Genomic DNA, 8,073 nt, shown 5'->3' with positions numbered 1-8,073 from the left:
CATGAGAGCACATCAGACATATCGAATTGCATTCTGAATACGAAGAATGTCTTTCTGACATCAAATAATTTTCATTTTTTGAAATTCACGATATAATACAAATTTTATGACAAATTATTAAAATTTGATATTTTTCACATTTTTTTATATAACAGTCCTCCAAGTAAATTTTATTGATATATTCTTAAAGTGTATGTAACTGGGAGGAAAAGCCGACGATCAATTGAACATTTTGACCTTTCATATTGAAGATATGGATTTTTTCCCAAAAAGACCCAATTTTTTTTGGTGTTTTTGGAAAAAAATCCATATCTGGTCAAAATTTTCAATTGATCGTCGGCTTTTCATCCCACCTACATACACTTTAAGTACATATTATCAGATTTATAAAGTTTACTTCGAGTACTGTTAAATATAAAAAATATCAATTTTTAATCATTTGCCATAAAATGTGTATTACATTTTGCGAATTAAAAAAAAATCAAAATTATTTGATATCACTATTATCAGAAGGACATTCTGAAGGATATCAGAATGCAATTCGATATGTCTGATGTGCTCTAAATTAGAGCCTAATGTCCCACAATAAATACTGTCCAAAGGTTCATACCCCACCCCTTAATATGTGGCCCAAAGCAACCCATACAGGAATTAAAAGAGCGGGGTATTTGATTTGCAATTTGACATTCATGGGTAAACCTAATGACAATGAAATTAGACCTCTCAGATGCATGCATATGTGTAGAAGTTGATTAACCTGCCGGCCTAGGCATATTCAGGCGACATAATTCTTGGCACTCACTGACTCTGATTAAATGGGGATGAAACTAGTGGCGACTTTTTAATTTGGCTGTGTTTAGTTTGATCAGCGCGTAATCGGCAGGCCTAATAACATAACGGATTAAAATCAATACATGTATATCATTTTTGGAGAATTAACAAGTGAGATCTCGTCGGAAGTATTACAAATTATTAATGGAACTTCCTATACTTGGTCTACTTTCATTAAGATGCTAAATATATACCAGGCAGATCAACTATATCACTCTAAGAAATAAAGGTTCTAAATAGAACCTTTTTTGTCCTCTCAGGAGAACCCTCCCTCTTGAACCTCTCAAAAAGGTTCTTTAATTTTGGAGAACCCTTAAAGGTTCTCTAAAGAACCAAAAACGGTTCTGTTTCACATTTTTGAGGCCATTTTCGACAGTTTTGGAACCATTTTTGGTTCTTTAGAGAACCTCTTAGGGTTCCCCTGAGAGGACAACTTAAGAACCTTTATTTCTGAGAGTGATATCACTCTTAACTCTTTTCGGCGTAGTGGTAAAAGCCTAATAATTCCCGCCGATTACGAGCTGATCAAAGTATAGAAAGATTAATTATGATAGTAAACAAAAACAAACAACAGGTACCAAATGTATACTTTTTTTTATATAAAGCCATTTGATATAAGATTTATTCTTCAAGTTTAAATAAAATCATATCAAATTATATTAAAACATGTTATTGGTACCGGTACTGTTTTTTCTTAATCAATTATTTATAACAATTAACATGGATGATTCTGAATGGACTCTTCCATAATATATCCAAACACCCTGTGGAACATTTGGACCAAATTCAGTAGTTTGAGCATTCTATATATAAACAGCACTTTTAAAATCCAAACACAGTGGAATTTCAGGTTTGGAATTTGGGCAATTCTTTATCCCAGTAGCCCTATATTAAATTTTGCATTTCACAGAATTTACAAAATCTTCCACAGGGGGTGCGGGTATCAAATGTAACATCCCAATGACATAAATATAGTGTGACATGATACAATGCGATATGTTAAAAATAGGGTCAAAGGTCACTCCTCACAAGTGTCTTTAATTAAAGTCGAAACATAACAAAATCTTTAAAAACAAAAGTCATTCTTGCGATTCATTTAAAAACTTTTATGTGACCTTTGACCTCATGAAATATGTCAATTATGATCCTCATCATACATACATAAAACTTATAGCTACATGTACCTATCTACCAGAAAACAGAACTTGAAATACCATTATAAAGTTTGTTTGGCTCGTAACTGGTGAAAATGTTTTTTTTTGTTTGTTACTACTTGTCCTGGCTACTTGTGGCAATAAAATCACAACTTACGCTCGCATAAATTCACATAAGGGAATGCCAAACACGCATTAAACAACTGTGAACACAAAACTCGCGTAAGTGCTGCGCTCAACTGTAGAATAATATGTTAAAATGTTATACATGTAGGAGTCTCATTCTTTTTGCCAATTATATGCTGAACAAACTTGAGTAGAATTAGTACCATACCCAAATAGTTAGACACGTTTCACATTGCAAAATTCTAAAAACATCTGGTTGATATCACCTTTCGCCAACAACTTAGATCACATTTACGGACACTAACACAATTTCCGGGGGGGGGGGGCAAAATTGCAAAACAGTCCTGCTGAACTGCAACCAAAAGTTTTGTAATGGTCCAAATGCATGTAAAGTGCATGAAACCACATTCCCCTTGTGGAATTTTAATCATACATTAATGGTGGAAAAGGTGTTGAAGATTTTGGAATTCCAATCAAAATTGTCTAATTTTAGACCAAATTGTGAAACATTTCAACTGGAAAGGCATAATTTCATCATGTTTCAACTGAAATTTTCCATAAACTAGCAAATATTTCCAGCTGGAATTAACATGCAACTGGAATTGATTGCACTGCAATCTTCCACAGGGGGGGGGGTTGAACTCAAATGGAATAGCCAGGCATGAGAGTGATAATCCATGAAAAAACCTGATAAAGTGTGTGAAATTAGTCTACAAAGGCTAAAAACAGGTTGAAATTAAAACAAAGTGCTGAAATTTGGACAAAAAACACACACCTGAAAATTGGGTTTAAACCTGAAAATTCTCATGCCTGAAAAAGCCCAATGAAGGATGACTTTACATTGGGCCTAGGGAACTATATACATATTCTATGCAATGCTATGACATTAAAACATTGTCCTCCAAAATGGATTCTGGAGAGTCAGATATTGATATGAATTATTCAATCATTATTCTCAAATACTTGCATCCTAACCTACATGGATATAACATGGATGCCATCTCAAGGGTAAAGTTACTGTTTTGGTTGGTTTTTGCATAGGGTGTACATACATGTACAAAAACATTACATGCGGGTTGAATACAATACTTTACACTTAAGGGGGTACTACACCCCTGGCCAATTTTGTTCCTATTTTTGCATTTTCTTAAAAATTATAGCACATTGGTGACAAGTAAGATATGTATATTATAGGGGCAAGGACTACAACTACTGTAATGAAAATTCAGCAACTCAAAGCAAGTAGTTATTGATTTATTGATCAAAAATTGGTTTTCCCTCATTTTTGACTGTAACTCCACAACTGTTGTCTGTGCTGAAATAAAATTTCCATTGCAGTAGTTGTAGTCCTTGCCCCTATAATATACATATCTTACTTGTCCCCAATGCGCTATAATTTTGAGAAAATGCAAAAATAGGCACAAAATTGGGCAGGTGTAGTACCCCTAATGATTTATAAATGATGGTGAGAGTTCATGTGATATGATCCGATTCACAAAGGCCAACAATTGGAACTGAATTGAGATAGCGGAAAAAACGTGGTAATTAAAGGATGCACATGAAAGAAGAAGCAATGCAAAACACACTACGCAAGTGGAATCTTGTTTTGAGATGACCGTACAAACTTACGAATGTGAATGGTCTTCATAGCCTTTTTTAGGTGTCTCATCTATTATCAAGTTCAGGTAAATTTTTTTAACAGCTATAAAAAAATTGTCCCTAGTATAGCTTTTAAAGCTGCAAAAGGATTCACCATTGAAGAAGATTGAAGATTGCAAATTAGGTAAAAAAAAAGATTGTTTGCTTGTCTTCCACAACTTTTTCAGAATTGGGTCGGTCGGTCGGAATTTTTGTTTTTTTTAAAGGTCATAGCCCAAACTTGACTGTATGCCTTTAATTAGCTTAATAAATAGCACAAATAGTTGTGAATTGGGATATTTCTCTACTGTATACCACTTCCTTCATGTTTTTAAAACAGTTCAGAAGTGTGTAGAAACTGTAAAAAAAAAACTTTTCAGGATGTCAAAAATGTTGAAAAAAAAACAACAACTTTTTTGGAATTTCTAAAATTAGGGTCGGTATTCATTTGTACAGTGAAACAAAAGAAAAACTTTTGTGGAGGACAAGCAAACAATTTTTTTTTGGGGGGGGGCTTAGATCTGTAAAAGACAAAAGGCTCTGATTTTGCCTGATAGGGCACACTGCCCATCCTAAATGACAGGCATACATGCATCTAGCTAAAACACTGTCCGATTATGGATAAATTTTCTACCGATCACATTTAGTTACATAAAAATATAAAGTAACATAAAATATTAAGCCACATGAAAATTACCAGTCTTACTATTAAACAGTCTATAACCCGGAACCATGAACCACAAAATCTAAATAAAATATCAAAGCTGGACAAAATGAGATTCACTCTACAAGCTAATATGGAATCAACTGTCCTTTTTCCCTTTTACATGTAATTGTCCTTTTAGAGATCCTTTAAAAAAAAGTCTATTGTCAATTTAGTCATGTGATTGACCCTGCAACAAAAATAACCTTCTCCACTTCATTGATCCGTTAACCAATTCCTTTGATTTGTGACAATAAAAGGTATATGAATTACTCCTCATTCCATAAAATATAGAACAAATTTTTTGGATTAAAAAAATATTATCCTGTTTTGCCAAATGAAACATAGCTAAATCCTAATCCTTTAGTTAGTCCTAACTAGCATTAAAAGTCACATTTTAATATTTGGCAAAATTTTGGAAAAAAGGGTGTTTTTCGCCCTTTTTTTGTATGCTGTGACAATCAAGCTCAAAGACTTGAACTAAGACTAATTTCAGTTCATGCATGATAATTTTTGGAAAAGACATGTTTCATTCTTATAACCAACCATTTAATTCAAGTAACACAAAAACAGTGAAAATTTGAGCAAAATTGCATGTTTTGGCTCTTTTTTTCAAGAAATTAGTAAAATAGTGAACTTTTTCTTTTATCTCCAGTTAGGACTAAATGAATGATTAGGATTGAGCTATGTTTCATCTAGCAGAACTTGATAATATATTTTTTTGATCCCCAAAAATTAGTGCTGTATTTTTCTGGAATGGGGAGTAAACGCTGAATCACCCGATTTTAGGGTTGTCACAAAGAACCAAATTGGACTATTCAAAGGTTTTTTCTGCTTGTATAATTTAAAATTGCCCTGGTATGTTACTGTACTTTTCTGACATGTAACATAAAAGTCAACATGGACACAGTCACAAAAACATTTGGGCTTTTTTCATATCAATAATTAGGTGGACTGATAACAAAAGAAGTTAAAGGCCCATTCAGTGATTTGCTCATCCGGCCGATCGTAAAAATCATCAAAATTCAGATTTTGGTACCTTTGTCATTGTAATAGATGTGCTAATATAGCCTGCGAGTGGTTCAGCCGAAAGCTGTGTATTTAAGACAAAATAAGACATTTTACACGAATCTGTAATTTAGATACTGACAGTATATAAATTAGCTATGTGTATTTGAATGGGGCTTCAACTTCGTCAGTAGTGCTGTTTTCTTCAAATATGTCATTTCAAAAATAGCAAATGACAATTTGAATGACTCATCCTTCACTTTTAAGCAATTTATAAACAATTTTAATTTTTTTACACTTGTGCTGGGATAACTGAATGGGTCTATAATATTGTAAGAGGGTTTTTTATATATTCATTTAAGAACCCAGAAAGGTTCCTTATAGAATCAATAGAATCATTTGATAGTTATTTGAAGAACCAAAGAACCTTTAAAGGTGCCCCATGAAGGACAGCAAAACCCTTGTAGCACACTTTTTTCTAAAACTGAATTTATACTTGACTGTTTTTGCAGAAAAGCAATTCTCTCACATGCTCAGTGTTTACTTCACAGAGCATCAAGCTGATCAATTGATACAAATACCAGGGGGTAGCTGAGGCAAAAACGATTCATCGCAAAATGTGACAAATGCCCATTGCTGTCCAAAAGCAGTGCATATATCCTATTCATACAAAGTACAGAACATTACTCAGGTGTATTGAACTGGTGGTGATTGAATCAATTCTCGCTATTAGCAATAAAGAGCGCCGCCAGCGGTTTGCGATGTAATCGTGATGTATCATGGGAAAAGGTCGACATCAAGTCCATAATCTGAATATTACCATGCTATTACATAGGAACACGTGACAATATTTTTTAGTTTGTCAAAATAAAGGTGTTACACGCGAATCGATACTCAAATGTGATTTGAAATGTGCACAATTAATTTTTTCTCTATCGATTTGCGTGTAATACCGTTATATTGACAAACTAAAAAATATTGTCACGTGTTCCTATGTAATAGCATGGTAATATTCAGATTATGCTGGACTTGATGTCGACTTTTCCCATGATACATCACAATTTTTCCCATGATACATCGCAAACCGCTGGCGGCGCCCTTATTGCGAATAGCGAGAATTGATCCTATAACTTCCCATAGACAAAATGTAGTTTGTGCGATCTCCTTACATTGATAAGGATTCGTCTAGAATTGGCCATGTTATAAACTGATGTTTTGTACTTAAGGTGGCTGTGTACTCTCAGACATGCATGTAGTAAAAGTGCAATAACTTTGTAATTATTCACATAAAACATATAAAAGTATACATTTTATGAAGGCAAGACATCAATAAATCTTAATATAAATACAGATTTGGGGTAAAAACAACAATTTTGAAGAAAATCACAAAACAGTGAGTTTTTGGCAATATTTGTTAGGTACATCATAACAAAAAACACTCTTTCCAAAATATTTTATTTTGTTTTTAGCTCAATCTTGAGGCTCCATTCCAAAAACAGTTTTTTATTTTTTGATATTGGCCTTATTTTTTGAGATATTGACCATATAAGGCATCAAAATGAACTTTTTAAAATTCAAAAAGCGCCTATTTGCACAAAATGATGCCCAAAATCGGAAATAGACCAAAATATAAAAAATGAGAAAACCATTTCTTGAGTCGATCATGCTTTTTACGATGATCATATTTGCTTACCTATAGATGCTGTATTTATTGAGTTATCGTGTACCTAAATCGTCCTTTTACCGAGAAAATGAACATTGAAATAATGGCCGTTGAAGTTTAAAGTGGTCACATTTTGCACTTTCATCGAATCTCACAGGAGAATGCGACAGTTTTCGTTTTTGTAACTTATATTACGTGAACATCGGGTAAATCCACAGCCCCTTGAGAAGTTTGAGCGAAATCCATTCATAACTTGATATTTAAATCGGTGGAAAGAACTTAAAAAAACCCACATTTTATCCGCTAAAACGGAGCCATTTGACCACTAGGTTTTTGTGAAATCAGTGCTTCTGTGGTGTTTCCATAAGATGCGCCGCGCATGCAGATAAGCGTCGCGTATGCGTCGCGTATTTGTGCGTTAACAAATTGCGCGATCATAGCGATGAATTGTTCTTGTGCGCGTGTACCTTGCTGGTACAACAAAGATTTTCTTTCCTTTTCAATTTCAAACACGAGTGGAATAGTGAAATAAAATCCTTAAAATATTGCAGTTGGAGTTTACAAATCTGGATTTTCATTCCTTGTATTTATAAAAACATAACAAAGTACAAACATATCATAAAAACTCAATTTTGAGAAAGAAACAGTGGCTAGAGTACACAGCCGCGTTAAGAATTGACTTGACTTTGGAAATATGAATTGCAAAGATGATTTAAAGTTCTGGTCATTGGAGTTGTATTTAATTTATTTTAATTTCATTTGTTTTTACATGTAACACCATTTTACTTATTTTTGCATGCGAAAGAATTCTCAAAGTGTCTATAATGCATGACTGCTTTTTACCATGCACACACTATTGTTATTATATTCAAAGGGATCTGTGAGTGAGTTCTAGGAAAAAGGTCAGAGGGCAGTAAACCTCGACCATTATATTACCTGACACAGAGAGA

The sequence above is a fragment of the Amphiura filiformis genome, chromosome 11, assembly GCF_039555335.1.
Source record: "Amphiura filiformis chromosome 11, Afil_fr2py, whole genome shotgun sequence".
NCBI lineage: Eukaryota > Metazoa > Echinodermata > Ophiuroidea > Amphilepidida > Amphiuridae > Amphiura > Amphiura filiformis.
This window is presented reverse-complemented; position numbering follows the sequence as displayed.